The sequence below is a fragment of the Microcebus murinus genome, chromosome 1 (genome assembly GCF_040939455.1).
Source record: "Microcebus murinus isolate Inina chromosome 1, M.murinus_Inina_mat1.0, whole genome shotgun sequence".
Lineage (NCBI taxonomy): Eukaryota > Metazoa > Chordata > Mammalia > Primates > Cheirogaleidae > Microcebus > Microcebus murinus.
Genome location: NC_134104.1, coordinates 129,521,671 through 129,547,023, shown reverse-complemented (window position 1 = coordinate 129,547,023; position 25,353 = coordinate 129,521,671).

Here is a 25,353-nt window from a genome sequence, read left to right as displayed (position 1 = left end):
GTTAGAATTGCAACTACACAGTGTGGGCAGGCTGGAACATGTCTATGAATACAGGAGATTCACTAAAGTATCTGTTAGTATGTTCATGCCTAGTAATAACTGTCATTAACCAATCCCCAAACCCAACAACAGCAGGGCAATAAAGTGCCCAGAATCCTCAGAATGAAGATCTGGTTCACCCAAATAGGCAAGTGGAAGAATTGGCAGAAGTTGAGGGAAACCTATAATGGATGGTGGAGGAAAGCTGTCAATGCTATCAATTATAGCCTTAGGACCAGCAGTAGCAGCAGGGACTGTAGTTGCTTGCCTTTGTTCTTCTAGGAAAATGCAACTTGTAGGTGACTCTGCGGCTTTTAGTTTGTTTTGCCGTTACTATAACAGAATACCACAGACTGGGTAATTTATAAACAATATAATTTTATTCACAATGCAGCAGGCTGGAAGATCTAAGATTGAGGAACTGCATATGGTGAGGTCCTCCTTGTTACATTATAACATGGCAGGAAACATCTATGGTCAGGAAGTGAATGCACAAGACAGAAAGAGAAAAAGGAGGCCAAACTCCGACAATAACTAACCTACTCCTGCAATAATAAAATTAATCCATTCATAAGGTTGAAGCCCTTATAACCTAATCATCTCTTAAAGGTCCCACCTCTCAATAAACACTGGCATAGTGGCAATTAAATGTCAGCATGACTTCTGCAGGGTACCTTCAAACCACAGCACTGGTTGAACTTGTATCTCCATTTTCCAGAAAGATGTGATATCCTCATTCTTTATTTTCTTTTTTTAAAATTTTTGTAGAGACAGAGTCTCACTATGTTGCCCAGGCTGGTCAAACTCCTGGCCTCAAACGATCCTCCTGCCTCAGCTTCCCAAAGTGTTGGGATTATAGGTATGAGCCACCATGCCTGGCCATGTAATGTTTTCATTCTAACAACAACAACAAAAATGTTGTTCCCATGTTTTAGTTTGTAAACCAAATATAGCTGGAGGGCACAAATGGATCTGAATGTGGCAAAGAGCAGAAATGTATAACACAAGTCTTTTCGCAAATTTTCTAATTGTATTGGCTTCACTTCCAGATAGCTGCTATCATAACCATCCTACTCAGTGCAGAATCATGAATTTTTGCTACCTGAGGCCATACAGCCACACTCAGAGTCTCTGTTTTCTGTCCCTTTCTATCTGATTCTAATTTAGATGAAATGCCACACCACAGAATACTGGTCTTGACTTCTGAGAAGGTGCTGAAAGTTTTAAGTAATACAAACAAGTAGTGCTGAGCAGTTAACATCTATAGGGAAAACTTTGATCCGTGGGAGGCAAGAGATGGGAGAAAGCCAGGCAGATAAACTCTGCTTCCATTTCTCCCTCCAATGGAATGTTCTAAATCATGATTTTGCCACAGAGCTGTCTAAGAGTATTGACCTGCTGAATGACCTGCTATCTCTTTCAGGTAATGTGAAATACTAGCCTGCATGTTAGTTTGTGTTGCTTACCATCCTTCCCTGTCTTACTTCTCCTTTCTCTCACTCTTGCTGCTCTGGATGTATATCTCCCAAATTAGTCCTTGCCTCTAATTCTATTTTCTAGGGAACCCAAGCTAAATTACTACATTATCTAGATTCCTTTGAAGTTAGATATGACCATACAACTGAATCCTAACCAATGGAATATAAAGAGAACTGATACACACCACTTCCAAACTTGGCACATGAAATTTTAGCATTGCTCAGCTCTGTTCTTTACCCCTATAAACTGTCTAAAGAAGAAAAAAATAAACAGAAAAATGGGGGCTTTCTTGAAAATCTATATGTGGTAAAGCCTCTATTAGCCTGGGTCTCTGAATGACTGAGTGGATGAGAGCTGTCTGCTGACTTGTTCTCATTCCCACTGCTGTTATACAAACAGAAATAGGCTTCTATTAATATTACCATTACATATTTGAGGTTTGTCTGTCACAGCAATCAGCATACCCTATTTGATAAACCTATATTGTCAGTAAACCAACAACTATAATTAACAAAGATTAGGGTCCTTAAAAATGTATAGTGCTAAGTCTGAAAGTCATATTTTTTTTTTGCTTTATTACCTAGAACCATATTTTATCTGTAAATTTGCATAAATCAAGGAAAATAACAATTCATTGTGTTTTTCCAAAATTCACTGTCAATAGATCCTCTTTAAAAAGCCACTCCCACCTCCTTACCCTCCAACCACCCTCCACACACCTCCAGAAGAAAAAATCCAAATTATCCGAACTGGCAGCTGCTCATCAGCATAGACGTTTTATGCTGGTTTTACTAACAAAGGCTATTATCTTAGGATGCAAGAGAAACTAACTCAGATTCAGCCATTGAAACTAACAGACTTCCGCATTTCTGCACTACATGCTACCCATGAATAAAAACAATTACTCTCTAAAAATTAGAAAAGGCCTCGTGGGAGGAGCACTTCATTTTTTGATACTATAAGAGATTGTGCTCTCTAATCTTAAAAACTCAGGAGGATACTGTAGTATATAACCATATCTTCTATTTGCAATTCCTACTCCATCTGCTCAATCTTTTGTACAAACAACTCAAATATCTCTACTCAATTCATTCCTTTTCTTCCCTATCCAATCACTCCCTATAGGGAAGCCTGTGATATAGTGGAAATAGTACATTTCCTGCTTTCCTCTTGCAGTACTGTACTCAATAAGAAGAGAACAGATGCTGGGTCAGTCATGTGCTGAAAATGGATGGCAGCGGCACAGCTGAAAAGCTGCTAAGGAGGGACACAACCCAAACCAAAGACCAGGGAAGTGGTGAGTCAGGAGTGCTGGATGGGGTCAACATCTGTGGCTTCTTGCTGGATTGGAAGAAACAGTCCACAGATCTTGTTAGATCAGAGCCTCACTCATGGGACAGCTTATATGGAGGAAAAACTTTACATTATCTTTGTTTGTTCATTCATATATATTTATTGAGAACCTATTAGATACCAGGTGCAGTCACTAGGAACATACAAGATAATGAGATACCTGTTCTTCTGAAGCTTGTGGGCTAGACTGGAAACTCCATATTACACTTTCTACAAAGATACCAAGGGAGTTCCACATGCTTTTCTGGAAAAAATAACTTGTTTAAAAAAAGTAATTTTTATCATCTTAAATATCAATTATAAAACTTCTAAAGTATCCTTTGATGACTTAAGATAAACATCTTAAGACCCTGGTTTCTGAACTAAAAATCAGAGCACAACTTCTGATAAATAATAATTCCAACCATTTACCTAAGTTTTTTTCTCTCCTAAGATCTTTAAGTAATTCTCTGATTTGCTCCTTTCAGTCAGGTATTGGGTTCCCATCCATTTTCAGTTAAAAAAGAAAATAGGGCCTCAGAGAGGTTAAATAAGGTTATATATCCATTCTTTTTTTTTTTTTTTTTTTTGAGACAGACTCTCGCTTTGTTGCCCAGGCTAGAGTGAGTGTCGTGGCATTAGCCTAGCTCACAGCAAGCTCAAACTCCTGTGTTCAAGCAATCCTTCTGCCTCAGCCTCCCAAGTAACTGAGACTACAGGCATGTGCCACCATGCCCGGCTAATTTTTTCTATATATATTTGTTGGCCAATTAATTTCTTTTCTATTTATAGTAGAGATGGGGTCTCACTCTTGCTCAGGCTGGTTTCGAACTGCTGACCTTGAGCAATCCAGCTGCCTCGGCCCCCCAGAGTGCTAGGGTTACAGGCGTGAGCCACTGCGCCCGGCCCATTCTTTCATTTTTATGTATATATTTATTTATTGGGCATTCATATGTACACATATTTATTGGGCATCCCTTATATATTTTGGACACATTTATTTGGCATCCATTATAATTGTGTATGTGTTATGGTTCTCCAGAGAAACAAAACCAATAAGTTATAGATATAAATATAGAGAGATAGGGATAGAGACACAGAGAGAGATTCATTATAGGAATTGGCTCACAAGGTTATGGAGGCCAAGAAGTCCCATGATCTGTCATCTGTAAGCTAGAGAACCAGGAAAGCCAGATGTGTGGTTCAGCCTGAATCCAAATGCCCAAGAACCAGGTGCACTAACATCTGAGGACAGAAGAGGATGGATATCGCAACTCAAACAGAAGCAAATTTATTTTTCCCCTGCATTTTTGTTCTATTCATGCCCTCAACAGATTGGATAATGCCCACCTACATTTGTGAGGGCGATCTGCTTTACTCAGTCTATTAATTCAAACTCCAATCTCTTTCAGAGACACACCCAGCTATCTGGGCATCCCTTACTCCAATCAAGTTGGCACATAAAATTAACCATCACAGGATGTACATGCTATTCTAGGCAGGAAAGAGAACAAGGAAAAAAAGAGACAGCTACCCCACCAGCACACAACCACCACCAAAAGTAAAAATCACCTGCCCTCATGGAGCTTGCCTCTTGGAAGAAAAAAGATTTATATGAGTAAAAGTCATGCTTTTTAGACGTGAAGAGTACTAAAGGGAAAAATAAAGCAAGGAAAGAGAAAAGGACATGTCTAGGTAGGGGTTGCAATTATAGATAGAGAAGCCATGAAAGGACTGGATGAAGAAAGTGACAGGTGAGTAAACATCTCAGGAGGTGAGGAAATGAGTTGTGTGGCCGGGAGGGGAACACACTCCAGTGTGAGACTATGTAACTGCAAAGCTTCTGAGTTGGGAGCATGCTGGCCTGTTGGAGTTGCAGCAGTGAGGACAGTAGGCTGGAGTAAAATAATCAAGAGGACAAGCAATACAAAAAGATTAAAGGAACAAATGACATTCTATAATAAAGACATCTGCACTCAAATGTTTATGGCAGCACAATTCATTATTGCAAAGATGTGGAAGCAACCCAAGTGCCCATCAATCCATGAGTGGATTAATAAAATATGGTCTATGTATACAAAAGAATACTACTCAATTACAAAAACAATGGTGATTTAGCACCTCTTATATTTTCCTGTGGATAGAGCTTGAACCCATCCTCCCAAGTGAGGCATCACAAGAATGGAAGAATAAGTACCACATGTACTTGCCATCAAATTGGTACTGACTGATCAACACTAAGGTGCTCACATGGTAGTAATATTCTGGGGGGTTGGGGAGTTGGGGGTAGGTAAACTCACAACTAATGGACATAATGAGCATGGTGGGGGGAGAGGGCATGGCTCAAATCATGGTTTGGGTGTGGCAAAGTCATAACATGTAACCAAAATGTACTCCCATAATATCCTGAAATTAAAAAAAAAAAAAAGATCAAAGAAAGAAAGAGATCAAAGACCATGCAAAAACTTTGGTATTTACATAGTCATTGTAAGAACTTTGGCTTTTACTAAAAGTAGGATGGAAAGTGATAGGAGGGTACTGAGAATTGGAAAGATGTGATCTGACATATTTTAACAGAATCACTCTGTGTGTTGTATTTAGAATAGACCAGATGGGGGGAACCTGCAGCCTTAAGGCCATGCATAGCCTTCTAGGTCCTTAAGTGTGGCTTATGACTCAATCCAAATTTTACAGGACAAATACCTTTTATTTTTATTGATACATTTTTGCTTTTTATATTTTTATTTTTAAAATGAACATATTTAAAATAATTAAGAATAAAATAAGTTTCAATGAAATAATCCTCCCCAATTGACGTGCACAATTAGAAGATTAGTAAGCCAAAAGGGCTAAAGTGATGGCTGCCATACTCATGATTTAGTTTTAACTTCCCCCACCTAACTGGCACCACTACAGCCCAAGGCTGGTTGATGAGAGTTTACAAGGGGTTGAGTACTTCAGTCTGTTATCAGTTTTTGACAATGGTGAACTGTATTTCTGTTTCAAGTGAAACTTTTGAATAGCTGAACAGCTCAAAGGTATTTTTTAATTATGTCTGCTTAGCAGCTGATCATGTCAAAAAAAAGACCAAGAGAACGCTGAAAGAAGAAAACAAACTTTTTGTCAAGGATTGCGAATTACAGTATTATATTGTTTCTGTTAAAAGATAAGATGATTTACTTGCTTTGTGATACTGCAATACCAACATTAAAGAAATTCAATGCTTCTCAGCATTGTAGCACTCCTAAGGACCACGAATATTTTAAATTACAGGGAGAGGTGCAAAAAGTTGTATTTCAGAAATTAGAAGATGAAAAGCAAAAGCAAAGACAATTCTTTCAAGCAGCAATGAGACCTGGAAATAATGCCATGGAAGCAACTTATAAAGTAGCTTATATACTCAGAAAAAAGGGAAGCCATTCAATGATGTAGAAATCGTGAAGGAATATATTGTCGAAGTTGTAGCATAAACTGTGATAACAGTTCAAAGTACAAACAACTGCTTCTTTCAAGGAGAACCATACTGATTGGCAGCAAGAATTAGCTTTCAACTTAACAGAACAACTTCATGCAATACTTCAAAAGGAAAATATATATCATTCAATTGCTTTGGATGAATCAAGTGATAGCACCAACTCAGTGCAGGTTTTATACTTTATTTGGATCATAACAGAAGATTTTCTTTGCTAGGAAGAGTTACTTGCTTTGAGCACTCTTGTGAACAAAACATGGGGAACAGATATGTTTAACAACTTTCAAGATAAATGTTGTGAGGTTGAACTGAGTTTGGTAAATTTAGTGAGTGTATGTCCAGATGGTGTTTTCCATGACAGGAAAATATAAAGGGTTTATTGCATAAATTTAAAAAAAAGTATTAATAGATTCAGATACTCTCATATCTTTTCATTGTATCTTGCATCAGTAAAATCTCTGTGCTAAAGTTACTATTTTAAGTGACACTTTGCAACAAGTTAAAAGTATTGTTATTATATTGGTACAAATGCAACACGGCATCATCAATTTTGTAACATGCTGAAGTTGAATATGAGGTAGGTATTCAGTGTGGATTTACAGTAACATTCTAAAGTGTGTTGGCTATTGCAAGGACAGGGGTCAGCCAAAATTTTATCTCTGCAAGAACAGAAAGTTAAATTTTATGAAGAACAGAATCAGGATTGTGAATTATTGAAAGAAGATTTCTATAGGAATGCAGCATTTCTGTGTGATTTCATGTGAAATCAAAGCAACTTGAATATTTCTTTGAAAGGTAAAACTAACTCTACAGATAGAATATGTGGCAAAAAAAATCCAAGCATTTCAAAAAAAAAAAAAAAAGCTATCTTTTTTCAAAACACTTCCTCTTCAAAAGGAAATTTTGGATGAACGATTTCCCCAGTTAGCAAATGTCATTGATGAGCAGGATGATATATGAGAATCATTTGAAGAATATACAGCTGTTGTAGACCTATTAATTGGAGAATATAATGAAAGGCTCGCTGACTTTGAGAATCATGACATCACACTTGAATTAGCATTTCAGCCTCACCTAGTTGATATCACCAAGGCACCTAAAGAACTACAGATGGAATTGATTGATCTCTCAGTAGATGACATTTTAAAGTCATTGTCTGATGCAAAGAAAGATCCAGTTGAAATATGGAAAAATGCAGTAGAATACCCAGGCCTCCAGTAACATGCCTAAAAATGCTTTCTTGCTTTTCAACCACTTACTGCTGCAAATGTATATTCTCCTACCTAACCCAAATCAAGATGCCCTTAAGGTCACAATTGATTGATACCCATTTAGAGGATCAAACAAAACTGCAGACCTCTAGGCTGCAACCAAATATTCAAATGCTTTCCAACAAAAAGCAGACACAACAAAGTCATTAAAAGGTTAGTTAACTTTAAAACTACCAAAGTTTCCATTTTTTGAAATTATTAATACATAGTAGTTAGATTTTTTTAAATAAGGCAGATTTTAAAGTATATCTACTCGAAGTTTCTTGAATGCAGTCTTATTTGATTACAGTTAAATTAATGCAGTCTTCCAACGTGAAAATGTTCCCCACCCCTGGAATAGACTGTAGGACATTCAAAGAAGAAACAGTAAGACCAGACCAAAAACTCTTGCAACAATCCAGGTCAGAGATAACTGTGGCTTAAACCAGAGCAGTAGTAGTGAAAGTGCTGAGAAATGGCTGTCCAGATTCTGCACATACTGTGAAAGTGGACCCAACAGGATTTTCTGACAGATCAGATGTGGGTTGTAAAAAAAAAAAAGGAAAACAGAGATGACTCCGACATTTTTGGTCTGAACAACAGGAAGAGTGGATTGCCAGTTACTGCAATAAGAGACAATGGTACAGAATCCTTAAACTCAGAATCCACAAGGATTATAAACTATAGGCCATGCCTAGTTCCATGTAAATTATAATCTAAAAGTATTGTTTTCATTTTTACTTTTCTAACTAACAGCAAGGAAAAAGCAAGCAGAAGCAAGTGGGGGTAGAAATAATTTTTTTAATCAGTAAGAAAGTATGTCTTCATAAACCTGTCATTCTGGATTTCTCACTATTTCCCTGGACTATTTCCTCGTTTCTACCAATCTGGACATCTTAGTTTGGCTTCCTCCAAAAGCAGAGTCTGCCAAAAGGGATTGAATGCGGGGAGTTTATTTTGAAGGCATTTCTCATCCAGCAGGAGCATGGACCACAGAAATGGAGTAGAGAAGGAGGTAAACCAATGCCAAGATGTGTGGTGGAGGTGGTGACCACTGTGGGCAGTGAGGCTCAGTTCTGTTGGTGGTCTCTGAGAAACCACATACAATGCATCTCAGAATTGTCCCTGTGACAAATCTGGGGCATTTTCCACTATCTTCTGCCTCCATCAGTTGAAGGCTGGCATCACAGACATCAACTCCACCACATTTACGGACTATCTCTGCTGTGTTGAGCAGCTTTCTAGGTATTGAAGAAAGCTATGAGGACAAAAGTAGAGCAACATCATAGTAGACATTTGAGATGGGGCACTGTCAATGTGCATGGAACTGTATAGCACACTTGACCTTAAAGCAGGAGGGAAGCAGGTAATACATGATACAGGTCACCACAAATGACTGCTACACTGGGTTACACAGGCTGCCTTGCACCTGCCCTGTGCTTTCTCTTTGCTTGTCCCATCTTCCTTCCCATCACCCATCAAACTCCCAAACACTTTACTACTTCCTCACTACCTGCGAGTTGTGACCAGCAGTCAAAGTCCAGGTAAAAATCCCACTTCCTCCAAAAAGATCTAATACTATTTCCAGTTAGAAATGCCTTCCACCCTTTTTATCTGCTACATCATGAATACCCTTAACTTGAGATACTTAACTTCAATGCCTTATAGAGATTAAATCTTTACATATGTGCTTTATCTTGCCAAGTAGATCATAAATACTTCAGAGCCAGAATTCTCTGTATCCACTCTATTGATTTATCCCACTCTATAAAGGTGGATTTAACCTTCTCTGGCAGCAAAGAGGGTCAAAGAAAGGAACCAAGGTAGCTGGTTACCATGACCATTAGCATCTCAATTTACGTCAAAAAGCCACTAGGAGAATGAACTTCCTTTATACCCACAAAGCTGACTGACAGAACAGATGATTCCATATCCATAAACACATGGCATATTTACATGGTTTAAAAGTCTCTGAAAACTCTCAAGCTAATATTTTTTTTAAATGAACCCTTTGACATGGCAGGGAGAGATACAGCTTAAAATAGCACTAGATTAGTTTGCAGGTTGAATATATCTTTCTGCTAATTAAGATATCAGGTATAGCCAGAAAACTTGATCCTTCACAGATGGTACTTTGCAAAGAAAAGGTTCTGCAAACACAAGGAAAGTGGGTGTAGTGGGTGGTTCTTCTCCTAAAAAGCCAATGGCTTAGGCATAACTGATAACAGTGTATATGGCCTGACAGAGGGATGGGGGAGGGGGAGGAAAGTCCTTGAGCATATTCAGAGAGCAACCCTGGATGTGATGATGTCTTGGTGGTTGTATCATTTTTTAAATATCCTTATCAGTTAAAGATGCATACTGATATATTTATGTACAAAATAAAATGAGTTTAGAATTTGCTTTAAATAATGTCAGAAAAAAGATCACAAAAGTGTTTATCTTTGTTGAAGCTGGATCGTGGGTACATGGGTAAAATCTATTTTGTATATTTGAGAATTTTCATTATAAAACATTTTTTTTCAAAAGAGCTACACACTGGGTCAGAAACTTGTGTACAGCTGAGGTACCAAGCTGTGAGCCTCTAACTGCACCAGCTGCTATAGCACCAATAAATAGAAAATTCATGAACCTTTATTGCTCATTGTCACTAAGGTATTGCTGCATGGAGTGGGAATGTTTCTCTACATTGAGGGAAGTGGAGTCCTGGTGTAGTAAAAAATGTGATCTCAGTCTTGGTTCTCTGAATGAACTTGTCTACATCCCTGTCTCTCTCTCCCTCTCGGTATTGTTGACAGAATGTCCGAGCCACAGAGCCCTTTGCTCCTCACCATACCTGCAGCTTCTAGTGCCTTGCCGACCACAGCATTCATTTTTCTGCTGACCAATTCATGTTAATCTCATCCTATTTCAGTACATTTCATTCCTAGCCAAAAGCCAGCGCATGACCACCTCCAATAAGGTTAACTTCCCATTCATATTACTTAAGCTAACAGTGCTTTTTCATAAAGCCTTGAATATCTCCCCTATTTAGTAAGAACTACCATTCATTCCTCCAGCTTGTCTTTCTAAATTTATTTCAGTGCCCCCCCCCAAAAAATGAATCCTTGTCTGCATTGGTTCAAACCTTTCTTTTTTTTGCCAGCATTTCCTTCACTTCTTAACTCCCACCCAGACCTAGCCTCGTGCTAAGCAGAGAGCTGATTCCTAGCAAACAGCCCTTAGTTTTACTTATTGAGCTATTAACTAACTCCTAGGATTTAAGAGTGAAAACTTCATTCATTCATTCATCCTATCATATAAGGAATTATTAAGCATTTAGTATGTGTCACGTTTTACATCTACAAAAATAAACAAATTAAGTGTCAAACTTAATAAAGGTCAAAATCTAGTATGGGAAGATATGAAGGTCAAAAATCTAGTAGGGAAGATAAGTACATAAACAACTACAATAGGTTATTTTTCTAAATGTAGCTAAAAAGACATGTATACTAGATACAGTGGCAACATCAGTGAATATACTCACTTCCACTTCTCGGAGTTAGAAGGTGGGGTTATGCTGAGGGGGCTTCCAAAGTTGAGAAAACACTTGATTTCTACAAGGTGGAGTAGCAGTGTATCAGGCATGTATAAAGAACTGGAGATATAAATCGGAAAAACTCTGTGTGAAGCTAAAATTAATAAAGGTATGTCATAAGAGATAAAGCTGGAAGAATAGAATATGAAGGTTCTTAATGCTATAAAGTTTGAGATTTGTTCCGCAGAAAATAGAAAATCACTGAAAGCTTTTAAGAAGGGCTGTCAAACAGTACAATACGATTTGCATTTTAGAGCAATTGCCGTGGGGTAGAGCGGGGGGTGGCTTTGCAGGCGTGGGGCGAGGCAGTGGAGCAGAACAACTAGGCATGATGGTGGCTGCTCCAAGGAGAGAAGGGGCAGACCTGATTAAAGTGGATTGGACTGATCCATAAATGAATTTACCAGCTGATTTAAACTTTTATTCTCTCCCCCCCCCCCAAAAGTATTTTTTCTAAGAAGTTATCCTGAAAGTTTGTTATGGAAAAATCTAGGAGCAGATAACAAATAACTAGGAAATCTACTACCCCCAAAAAATGTATGCTGCTGTGTTGGATGACTCATTCAGACTTTCTCCTTTTCTCTGTCTCGCCACATGCCCTCAGCATGCTCAGGTTCCCTGTCTGTGATGACCTCCTACCAGCCATGTCTTGGCTTCTTTCTTCCTAATTTTGAGCCCTGACCTTTACTATTCTTCAGCTCCTGGTTTCCCACTACAAAGGCTCCTCGTTCTAGAATTGGTGGCCAAGTGGATCAAACACATCTCCCTAAGTGGACAAGAATGTAATCTTCACATGCAGCTATTTGGATATACCAACATCAAGACTGATTTTGACAAAAATAAAAGCTTTCTGGCCTGCTGCCTCTGTCTTATAGGGTTTTTAGGGTTTAGAGAAAGAGCTATCGTCTGTCCTAAAGTTCTTGAAATACCTACACGAGACTGAATGCCAGTTAGATAAATGAGCCATTTAATAGTGATGGTTCATTCATATACCAGAATTACTCAGTTGTCTATTCTGGAATTTGTTCATTTCATTTTTAAAGTTTAGGGGAAGTTAGTTTTGGCCAAGTATTTTGTAAATTTTGTTGAGAAATCAAGTTCCAGGTGGTAAGGTCCTGGACAAGTATCAGCAGGTATAATAAAGGTGCCAGAAGCCTCACATGTTTAATTGAATAAGTGTTTGTTGAGCACTAACATAGATATACTCTATTCTATGATACTGATAGTTAAGACAGAGACCATTCTTCAAGAGAAAGAAACCGGGCAGCTCTTCAAGGCAGACAATTAGAGAACTATGACTTATGCATTATTTGGTGGTGGCCAGGCAGGGTTCCTGCCATCACTGTTTTGCATAGTGAACATCTGGTTTGACTACTTCATCCTTCTTTTTATGCAGCCTTGACCACTTCTGCCCCTCTTTCTACATCTGTTTCCAAGCTTCTAAGAAGCAGGAGACTGTTTCCTTCTTTCCTAACCATCGCACTGCCAGCACCTTTTTCAAAATATTTCTTGCTCTAAAATTGCCCTTTCCTCCTCTTTCTCCAATTCCCTCCAAATAAGACCATTAACTATTTTGTCTTCTAAGCTAGATGTTAGGAAAAAAAGCAATCAAAATGCCTGATTAAACCAATTCACACTAAAGTATCAGTAGTAGGAGGTTTAACTTTTACAGCGGCTTTTAGACGAACCTGTTATTCCAAGTGGATCTTTAATTGGTGGGATGCATGAGATAGCTATACTTTTTTTTCATCTTAAGTTTGTAGTTTAATGAGTTTTGACAAATACACACAGCTGTGTAGTCATCAGCCCAAACCAGAAATAAAACATTTCTATCACACAAAAAGGTTTTTTTTTTTCCTTAACCATTTATTTATTTTTATTTCAGCATATTACAGGGTAAAAATATTTAGGTTACATATATTGCCTTTGCCCCACCTGAGTCAGAGCTTCAAGCATGTCCATCCCCCAGACTGTGCGCACCACACCAATTAGGTGTGAATATACAATTCACAATTGCAAAGATGTGGAGAGAGTTATTCTTGAGGCATGAGGAGTTATACTTTTTCGTATCTGTTCATGCTGACCAGAGCTCCCACTTCCAGTTATTCTTACTCACAGGGATTCCCTTTTGAACTAAAGCTATTATATGCTATAGTCCCAGGTCACCAGGTCATAAATAAATAACCTCACCAGGAAACCTGGCTTGCTTTTACATTTCTTACAACATGTAATTGAGTTTTTTCTCTAGAACCATGTTCACACATTTGAAATTTCTCTAAATAAACTTTTATGGCTTCTAATAAAGACAAAAATAACATTGATTTTCTATCTTTTGGTAGAACAAGATGGCTACATAGAAACCTCTAGCAATCTACCCTCTGTATGAACACCAAATTCAACAAGTATTCATGCAAAGGAGCACCGTGAGAAGAACCAAAAGTCATGTGACCACACTACCTGGTTTTAGCATCATATCAAGGAAAGAAGCACTGAAGAGGGAAGAAAAGAGTCTTGCATTGCCTATGTCACCCTTCCTCCATTCCCCGGAAATTCCATGTCAGCACACCAAATGGAGAGAGAATCTGTATGCCCAGGAGAAGAGAGAAAAGTGATTGTGGGACATTGCATTGGAACTCAGGACCACCCTGCCACAGGGAAACACAGAACAGGGCAAAATACTGGCATTTACCAAAGAGGGAACATTTAGACCAGCTGGGCAAGAGGGATATCCTCTACCCCAAAATCCAAGTTCCATCAAGCCCCACAATTGGCTAAAAAATAATTGGCCTGGGTCCTAGAATAATTCATAAGGCAGTCAGGCCACAAAGGGTGTAGTCCTTGGGCAATTACTGTGGCTGTGCTGGCATGGAATGAGTAGACTTGGGGTGCATGTGACCCAGTGAAACATCAGCAGTGGCTAAACCTGTGTCACCCCTCCCATTAACTCCAGGCAGTGCAATGCGTGGAGAGTTTTCTTCACTTGGAGAAAAGAAAGAAAACAGTTCAGAGGGCTTTGTTTTGCAACTTGGGTAACAGCTCTGCCACAGTAAAATAAAGTACCAAGTAAACTCCTGAGACCCCTAAGCCCAGGACTTAGTTCCTGAATGGCATTTCTAGACCCACTCTGGGCCAGAAGGGAACCCATTGCCCTGAAGGGAAGAACTCAGTCCTAGTAGGATTCACTGTCTGCTAACTGAAGAGTCCTTGGGCTTTGAAAAAACATCAGAGGTAGCCAGGCAACAGTCAGCATGGGCTTTGGGTGAGACTGGGCTCACTTCAGGTGTAACCTGACATAGTTCTAAGTGCAATAGCCATGAGATAGTGCCCACATGACTCCTCCCCCAACTCTAGCAGCCAAGCACACAGAGTGAGAGAAGAGAGTGAGAAACTTTTCCAGGTAATCTAGAGAATTATCTTGTATCTTACTCAAGTCCACCAAGACAGTACCACCAGGAGTATTCAAGAGTCACAGCATTACTGGGCTTTGGTAACCCTCAATGCTGATATGGCTGCAGTGACCAAAGAGTTAGATCATAACACTCAGTTCCCTTTGACTATCTGGAAAGCCTTCTCATGAAGGATGTTCTCAAACAAGCTTGGACTGAAAGACTAAACAAATACCTACCCCTTCAATGCCCAGACATCAATGAATATGCATAACCATCAAGAAAATCCAGGAAGACATGACCTCACCAAACAAATTAATAAGGTATCAGTGACCAACCACAGAGTGATCTTTCAGACAAGGAATTCAAAATAGCTTTTCTAAAGAAGTTCAATGAACTTCAAGAAAATGGAAAGAAGAAATTCAGAAGCCTATCAGAGAAATTTAACATAGATATAAAAATAAGAAACAAACATCAAGCAGAACTTCTGGAGCTGAAGAATTAATTGACAAGGTGAGAAATGCATCAGAGTCTCTCAAAAGCAGAATTTACCAAGCAGAGGAAAAATTAATGGGTTGAAGACAGGCTATTTGAAAATATACAGTCAGAAAAGAAAAAATAATAAAAAAGAATGAAGCATGGCCTACAAGATGTTGAAAATAGCTTCACAAAGGTAAATCTAAGAGTTATTGACCTTAAAGGGGAGGTAGAGAGAAAGATTGGTGTAGAAAGTTTATTTAAAGAAATAATAACAGACAACTTTTCAAATCTAGAGAAAGAGATCAATATTCAGGTATAAGAAGGTCATAGAACATCAAGCAGATTTAACCCAAACCAGACTACCTCAAGGCATTTAATGATCAAGCTCCCAAAGGTCACAGATAAATAAAAAGCACTAAAGAAAGCAAGAAAAAAGAACATATACAGGAGCTCCAATATATCTGGCAGCAGACTTCTCAATGGAAATCTTACAGGCAAGGAGAGAGTGGCAAAACATATTCAAAGTGCTGAAGGGAAAAAAAAAACACCTTAACCCTAGAATATTATATCCTGCAAAAATATTCTTCAAACATAAAAGAGAAATAAAGACATTCCCAGACAAACCAAAGCTGAAGGATTTCATCAACACCAGATCTATCCAACAAAAAAATGCTAAAAGAAGCTCTTCAATCTGAAAGAATAAAATGTTAATGGACAATAAGAAATCATCTGAAGGTATACAAGTTACTGGTAACAGTAAGTACACAAATACAGAATACACTATTGTTGTAACTGTAGTATATAAACTACTTATATCTTCAGTAGGAAGACTAAAAGACAAACCTATCAAAAATAACTACAACAACTTTTTGAGAGAAAGGAAGTATAAAAATATATGGACAGAAACAAAAAGTTAAAAAGTGGGGGGATAGAGTTAAAAGGTAGAATTTCCCTTAGATTTCTATTTATTCATTTGTAAGCAGTGTTATCAAATGTTTAAAATAAATGGTTATAAAATGTTTGTGCAACCCTCATAGTGATCTCAAATCAAAATATCTTACAACAGAAACATAAAAAAAATAAAAAGCAAGAAATTAAAACACACTACCAGAGAAAATCACTTTTAACAAAAGAAGACAAGAAAGAAGAAAGGATGGACCACAAAACAACCAGAAATCAAATAACAACATGGCAGTAGTAAGTCCTTATCCTTACCTATCAATAATAACATTGAATGTAAGTAGAATAAACTCTCTAATCAAAAGACAGAGTGGCTGAATGAATAAAAATGTAAAATTCAACTAGATGTCGCCTACAAGATACACACTTCACTATGAAAGCACACATAGACTAAAAATAAGGGGATGGAAAAAGATATTCCATACAAATAGAAACAAAAAAAAGAGCAGGAGTAGCTATACATCTAATTAGATGAAATAGATTTCAAGACAAAAACTGTAAAAAGAGACAAAGGTAATTATAAAATGATAAAAGAGTCGATTCAGCAGTAGAATATAACAGTTCTAAATATATATGCACCCGACATTGGAGCACCAAGATATATAAAAATCAATAGCATTTCTATATGCCAAAAGTAAATAATCTGAAAAAGAAACCAAGAAACAAGCCCCATTTACTATTGCTATAAAGAAAACAAAATACCTAAGAATAAACTTAACTGAAGAAGTAAAAGCTCTCCATAACGAAAACTATAAAAGATTGATGAAAGAAATTGAAGAAGACACAGCCAAATGGAAAGATATTCTATGCTCATGGATTGGAAGAATCAATGTTGTTAAAATGTCCATACTACCCAAATCAATCTACAGATTCAATGCAATCCCCATCAAAATATCAATGACATTCTTTACAGAAATAGAAAAAATAATTTTAAAATTTATATGGAACCACAAAAGACAGACTAGCCAAAGCCACCCTAAAGAAACAAGAACAAAACTAGAGGAATCACATTACCAGACTTCAAATTTACTATAGAGCTATAACAACCAAAACAGCATGTTACTGGCATAAAAAACAGACACAAAGACCAATGGAACAGAATAGAGAATCCAGAAATAAATCTATACATCTATTGTGAACTCATCTTCAACAAAGGTGACAAGAACACACAGTGGGGAAAGGGCAGCATCTTCAATAAATAGTGCTAGGAAAACTAGATATCCATATGCAGAAGAATGAAACTAGACCCTTATCTCTCACCATATATAAAAATTGAATCAAAATGGATTAAAGACTTAAATCTAAGACCTGAACCTATAAAACTACCAAAAGAAAACATTAGGGACATCATTCTGGGCAGGGACTTCTTGAGTAATATCCAAAGCACAGGCAACCAAAGCAAAATTGGACTAATGGGGTCATATCAAGCTAAAAAGTTTCAACACAACAAAGGAAACAATCAAAAAAAGTTAAGAGACAACTCACAGAATGGGAGAAAATTTGCAAACTATCCATCTGACATGGGTTTAATAACAAGAATATAGAAGGAGTTCTAACAACTCAATAGGAAAAAATCAAATAATCCAATTAAAAAATGGGCAAAGGTGCTTGTTTTTCCATTCTTGGGATACAAGTGAAGTATCCCAAGAATGGAAAAACAAGCACCAGATATATTCTCCAGCAAACTGGTATTAACTGAGTAGCACCTAAGTGGTCACATAGGTACTACAGTAATAGGGTATTTGGCAGGTGGGAGGGGGGAGGGGGGAGGGGGGCGGGTATATACATACATAATGAGTGAGATGTGCACCATCTGGGGGATGGTCATGCTGGAGACTCAGACTTGTGGGGGGAGGGGGGGAAATGGGCATTTATTAAAACCTTAAAATCTGTACCCCCATAATATACTGAAATAAAAAAAAAAATGGGCAAAGGATCTAAACAGACATTTCTCAAAAGAAGATATACAAATAGCCAACAGGTATAAGAAAAAATGTTTAACATCATTAATTTTTAGAAAAATGCAAATCTAAACTATAATGAGATATGATCTCACCCCAGTTAAAATGGCTTTTATCAAAACGATGGGGAGTAACAAATGCTGGTGAGAATGTAGAGAAAGGGCAACACTGGTACACTAGTGGTGGGAATCTAAATTTGTGCAACCACTATGGAGAACAGTATGGAGGTTCCTCAAAAAACTAAAAATAGAACTATCAAATGACATAGCAATCCCACTGTTAGGTATATATCCAAAAGAAAGGAATTCAGTATATCAAAAAGATATCTGTATTTGCATGTTTATTGCAGCTTTATTCATAATAGCCAGCACTTGGAATCAACCTAAGTGCTCATCAACAGATGAATGAATAAAGAAATTGTGGGCCGAGCGCGGTGGCTCACGCCTGTAATCCTAGCTCTCTGGGAGGCCAAGGCGGGCGGATTGCTCGAGGTCAGGAGTTTGAAACCAGCCTGAGCAAGAGCGAGACCCCGTCTCTACTATAAATAGAAAGAAATTAATTGGCCAACTAATATATAAGAAAAAATGAGCCGGGCATTGTGGCACATGCCTGTAGTCCCAGCTACTTGGGAGGCTGAGGCAGCAGGATTGCTTGAGTCCAGAAGTTTGAGGTTGCTGTGAGCTAGGCTGACACCACGGCACTCACTCTAGCCTGGGCAACAAAGTGAGACTCTGTCTCAAAAAAAAAAAAAAAAAGAAAGAAAGAAAGAAAAGAAATTGTGGTTCATATACACAACGGAATATTATATAGTCATAAAAAGAATGAAATCCTGCCATTTGCAACAACACGGATGGAACTGGAGAACATTATGTTAAGTGAAATAACCCAAGCACAGAAAGACAAATCCTGCATGTTCTCACTCATACATGGGAGCTAAATATTAAAAACAATCAATCTCATGGAGACAGAGTAGAATGGTTGTTGCCAGAGGCTAGAAAGGGTAGTGGGGAGGGGGAATGAAGTGGGGATGGCTAATGGGTACAAAAATACAGTTAAATAGACAGAATGAACAATATTTGATAGCACAACAAAGTTACCATAATCAACTATAAGTTAAGACATAATTTAAAATAACTAAAAGAATGGAATTGGAATGTTCCTAACACAAAGGAGTGTTAAATGCCTGAAATGATGGATACCCCGATTGCCCTGATTTGATTAATTCACATTGTATGCTTCTATCAAAACATCACATGTACCCTATAAACATATACAACTAATATCTACCCATAATAGAAAAATAAATAAAATTTTATGTCTTCTTAAAAAATTACATCAATTTTCTATTGTATTGTTATCTTCGTCAAATAGCAAAATAACTAGCTTGGAAGTTAATATTAGATAAAAATAGCAGTGGAGTAGTGACCACAATTCATATCCTCTTATGAGAGTAAATTAATATGGAGTTCACAAACAAAGGAGCTAGTTACATATTCATGGCATTATATCCTAACCTGCCCTTGAAAAATCTCTAACATCACCCACAAAAGAAAATGAACAATTAGAAAACACACACATACTGTTTCTCACTAATGCTCTTACAGTGCATTCTACCTCCAACTTTGGTTCAGATTGCTATTTCTTCAGTTGCACATCAGATAAAATCTTGGTTTGCATTTTTCATAAGGAAGAAAACTTTTCTTTTAATACTAGATATGCTCACCACTAAGCACATATAGTGGAATTCCCTTAAGTTAAAAGCCTTATAGGAGTCTGTGTATTTGCCTTTTTTTCAAAGAGCTCAAATTATGTCTTCATGTTGTCTCACAATACTAAGGTATAAATAAACTGAAGAGACTGTCTCTCATGTATGCTGTGACAGAACTCTGCTATCAGATTAGATATGCTGAGTCCCAAACCTGTGCTACATCCCTGCTACAAAAACTGGAAACCAAGCCCAAAATTTACAACAGGCCCCTGGAAAATCAAACCTTAGATATAAGGCCAAGTTCTACTACCTTATTCTCTCAGCAAATCCTTGTTTCTACTCCATACCAGGTATTAGCTAGGCTCAGGTGATACAAACGTGAACAATGAGATAGCATCCCTGACTTCTTTGCCCGGGCTCATGCTTAAAGACATAAACAGATAGATGGTCACAGTGCAGTGTAACCAGTACCCTGACACAGAGCGAAGCTACAGGCTAAGGGCACACAAGGCAGGGGCCCTAATCCACCTAAGGGGCAAGGGAACATCAGAAAAAAACTTGTTAAAGAAGGAGGTATCTGAGAAGGGGGATCATATTTTTTTTATTTATGGTTTTTATTTTTTTTAATTACTACTTCAATGTAATTTCAGGCTTACAAAAGAGTTGCAAGAACACTACAAAGAATTCTCATATCTGGATGTACTAAATGCTCTTATATCAAATATGCTCATATATAGACATACACACACACAAACCCACAAATATACGTTTCTTTAAAAACAAAAAAGTATCTGAGAGTAACTTGCAGAAATGATGATATCCCCTTTACTCTTAAATGCTCCAATGTGTGTTTTCTAAAAGCAAGGACAATTCTTTTCCATAGCCTACAAATAACAAAATCAGGAAATTAATACTGATATAATACTACTATCTTCTACAGACTTTATTTAAAGTTCACCAATTGTCCCAATGTGTAGTTATGGCAAAAAAAATTCCCAGCTCATGTGCTGCATTCAGTTGTCACATGTCTTTAGTATCCTATAATCTGGAACAGTTCCAGAGTCATTCTTTGTCCTTCATGACTTTGTCATTTTTGAAGTACATAATTCAGTTATTTAGTAGAATGTCCCTCAATTTGGACTTGTCTAATGTTTTCTCATGATTTGATTTTGCATGAGCATTTTTGGCAAAAATAATACAGAGGTGATATTGTGTTCTTTAAGATGAGCTATGAAGAAGGAAGAGGAGTCAGCCTGCATAACCTAGTGCCATATTAATTTATTCTTGCACTTAGACTTGGGAGGGTGGAAGGCAGACAGCAAAGGGGTAGGCTATAATATTATTAGATAATATTTATCAGGTAATATTTATCAAGTACTTACTAAGTGCCAGGTACTGTTTGAAAATGCATTACATAAGTTAACTTCATCATCCTCACTACAACTGTTATTGCATCATTGCATCCTCACTACGACTGTTCTTTTCCCATTTTTCAGATGAGAAAGACTGAGGCACAAAAAGATGACAAAGCTAGCATGTGGCACAGCCAGGATTCAACTTCAGGCAGACAGACTCTTTTGCCCATTTTGACAGAAGGAAGTTAGTGAAAGCAAAAAGCTTACAAAAGAACGGCTTGCATCTTCAGATCCAGTTGGCTTGAAGAAGAGCGTGCAACTAGCTCCAGAGACGGCTACGAAGAGATTGCGGCTTGTGGGTGTGGCTCTCCTGCCCTCTGCTGGCTGCATCCACTTACTGCCGTCTTTTGACTGCTTTCTGCTCAAGTGGAGGGGGAGCTTCCTAGGGTGGAATCTCCTTGCTAAGCAATGATCACTGAAATTTCTGCAAAATTCCTAAATCATGCCTGACCCGTGAGAATGCATCAGGAAGAATTTGGCATTCCTTCTTTTCTTGTTCTCTGTGTGCCTCAGCTCTCTGCTACATTCTAAAGGATGCTCAGCAAAATAAATCCTAAGCCCCGTTCTCACCAACTTCTTTTATGAAACTTCCCAGGAGAATTTTTTTTTAACCATGACAAATTTGGAATCCACTGAAGCGGTAAGAAAACTAAAGTTGAATTAATCAGAATACAATCCCCAGACAAGACAATCACTGCAGATGAAGAAACCTGTAGGGAGGATGTTTGTCCTTGAAAAATATTTGAAAAAGATCCAGTGTGAAACAAAGTCATCTCACAGTGGGCTCTGAAGAGCCACATAAGATCAAACCACTAGGCAAATAAGATGATGGTGAGAAAAAAAATCCCTCTGAATGAATCATAAGTAGCCTCTATTTTCATCAAAAATCCCTTTTTTTTTTTTTTTTTTTTTTTTTTTTGAGACAGAGTCTCACTTTGTTGTCCAGGCTAGAGTGAGTGCCGTGGCGTCAGCCTAGCTCACAGCAACCTCAAACTCCTGGGCTCGAGTGATCCTTCTGCCTCAGCCTCCCGAGTAGCTGGGACTACAGGCATGCGCCACCATGCCCAGCTAATTTTTTATATATATATCAGTTGGCCAATTAATTTCTTTCTATTTATAGTAGAGACGGGGTCTCGCTCTTGCTCAGGCTGGTTTTGAACTCCTGACCTTGAGCAATCCGCCCGCCTTGGCCTCCCAAGAGCTAGGATTACAGGCGTGAGCCACAGCGCCCGGCCAAAAATCCCTTTTTTCACAGGTAAAAGCCTGTCCCTGTGAGATTCAAAAACTCCTGGGGCTTCCACAAAATTCCATTGTTTTCTCTAGTAAGAGGGAGAAATGCAAGCAAAATAGCATCAGAAGATAATGGAATAGGTCTTAAAAATACGGCGCATTGATTCATTCCATACACACCAGAAATGGGCCTGGGAAAGTAGAAAAAGAATATATGTTCAAATTCCCAGAAAATATCCTATAAGCAATTTTGTTCATTCTATCTGATGGCAAATACAGATATGTTAGTGGCCATTATTAAGCTACTTCTATTCTCCAAGGGCAGTGAGCTCTTTGCTGGGATTTAGAGAATGCTCACAGGGAGCACAAGAAGGTCCTGTGTGAGTATTAACTTGATAATTTCTAGATGCTTTTTTGTCTATCTGTCAGGTTGGGGAAAACACAAATATATTTTCAAACTGCTGATACAATGCAGAGGGCTAAACCCTTTGCCCTCAGGTCAGATTAACTCAGTAGATAAATGTCTTCAGGTAGATGATTGATCTAAGCTAGACTGTCACTTTAAAAATTTCTTATTTATTTTAACAAAGCATCAAGAGTTCCATGAAGACTCATAAGTCTATACCTTAAGTCAATCTGGAAACTAATCCCCTGTATTAGTTATCTATTGCCACAATAATGCTGTATAACAATCAACCACGAAACATCAATGGTATACAGCATTAAGTATTCATTGTTCACCTATTGGAGTTGTCAACTATGTGGCTTTGCTGATATTGCCTGGGGTCTCTCATATGTCTGGGGCTGGTAAGACTGTGTGTTCATGATCTGGCAAGCTAGAACAATAATGATCTCATGATCATGCTCTCAGCAAGAGAACAAATAGAAATATACAGTGCCTTCTCAGACCTAGGGTTGGAAATGGCATGCTGTCATTCCTGCTACATTCTATTAACCAAAGCAATTCACAAGATAAGCCCAGATTCAAGGGAAATAGAATCTGACTTTTCACTGACAGGAATTGCAGTAGTGGAGTGTGGCATTAAAGTCTGCTAGGTAACTCTCCACTTTCTCACACTTCACATATACCCTTCTCAATGTTTGACCTGTAAAGGATTCTCTCTAGATTGTCCTGGTAAGATTTTGGATCTGACATAAATTGCCATCAATTACCATCAGTTTACCCTTGTTACCTCCTCCAAAATTCATTCAAGAGCAGTCTAGAGTTCAATAAAAAGCAGGAAATTTTCCCTAATTATTTTTCCTACTATATCACAATTTTTGCTCAACAAATATATGTAGTACTCATCTATATTTTTTTTAAATTTTTAGTAATGTGTGATGAAATAAGATTTTAAAAATTAGGCTAGCACTGGCTAATTTCATGATCAATTGCAATAGGAGTCTCTCCAGGTGAAAATTAAAACACACATACTATCTGGAAATTTTTTAATTGAAATAAGGAACTAAAAACCTTTTTTTTTTTGACTTGGTGAATGGCCATGCTGAATTCTCTTACTTGAATAAATTCATACCACGACCGTATAGTTCTCAAAAGACAAATTTTTAACCACATCATTACTTCCTTCCTCCTCAGATTTCTTTTCATCTTTTTTCATTCCATACCTGTTCTGTTACCACTCTAGAAATAATATATAAATGGAAAATATTATAAGATCCTTTAGTTTGTAAATCCTTCCTTCAGTTTGTAAATCTATAAGTGTAACTTAATGAAAGAATTTGGTATTTTCAGTAATTATCTTTCCTTTATTATATTCCAAATGATTGTGTAAAGAGCAAGGACCAAAAACAAATCTTGTCTTTTTTCTCTTTTTCTTTTTTCTAGTCTACATCAAGACTAGAAGCAACAACATGATGAAACATAATATGTTTCTCCTGTTATTTCCATCTTCCTGGATTGATGATATACCAGGCAACCCAATTTTCCCCAAAGCATAGGTGCAACATTTAGAAAATTAAACCCCTTAAAAAGGCAAATGTAGAAGCAATTTGATAGCCCCTATTTCTTCCCACGTCCACTGAATCTCTTAATGTAGCACCTTGACCAATGAGCAGCTCATTTCACTGTAATACAAATTCTTTTACTCCGCCTGACAATCTACCTACCTTTTTGTATGTTAGAATGTGAAAAACAATGTCAAGAAATAAAACCACCTCCTATAACCTATATCTGCTGATGCCAACCTTATTGATTGCTTGACCTTTACTGAGTCTGCCCACTAGATGATGCGTAATGTTGGGGGATTAAAGATGCTGACTTATTGCTTTTCTAAGTCAAATTTAAACTCTGACTATCCAGAATCAAACCTTGCAGACTGTCCCAACCTGTCCCCACTTTGCAGTGCTTTCTCTGACATTTGGACACCATTATTGATTGAATTTTTAGCAGCTGTCATTCAAGGACACCCAGCTTTAGCTGGACCAGCGTTGGAATGGCAGACTCCCAAGAGCCTGAAAATGACCCAATTTGACACAATTGTGTATAATCTTTCTACAGAAATAAATGGGTTCAACTGGGTCATCAGTTTAACTGATAATTCTCATCCCGTTCTGATTGTCACAATTAAGAAACAGCTTTAGTAACAGAGGCATTCAGAGTCAAGAGTTTTTCTTTTTAAGAAAGGAAATAGGATAAAAAATCATTTAGCTTTCTCATTTCCAAGTATTTTGGGTATGAAATCCATGGACTAAAATCTATTTTTGTCTAACAGATGAGTTGTTAGCTTAATGATATAGGATCATTATTCACAACCATAAACCCCTACCATACACACACATACACACACACACACACACACACACACACATACACACTAGATAATGCCCTGGTGAAAAAAAGTCTGCCAAGTCTGATTGTGATTCTAAAACGCTAGTCCTGGCTGCATATCAATTGGGTTTTATTTTGCTTGCAACTAAAAGAAAATTTTCCATCTTTCAAAAAGGATTTCAAAGCACTTTAAAAGTGGCAAATAATTTTAAAGTTATGCACATGCTCACCTATGACAGTATATTTACAAGTCATTTGTGACCTCAAAGATAAAAG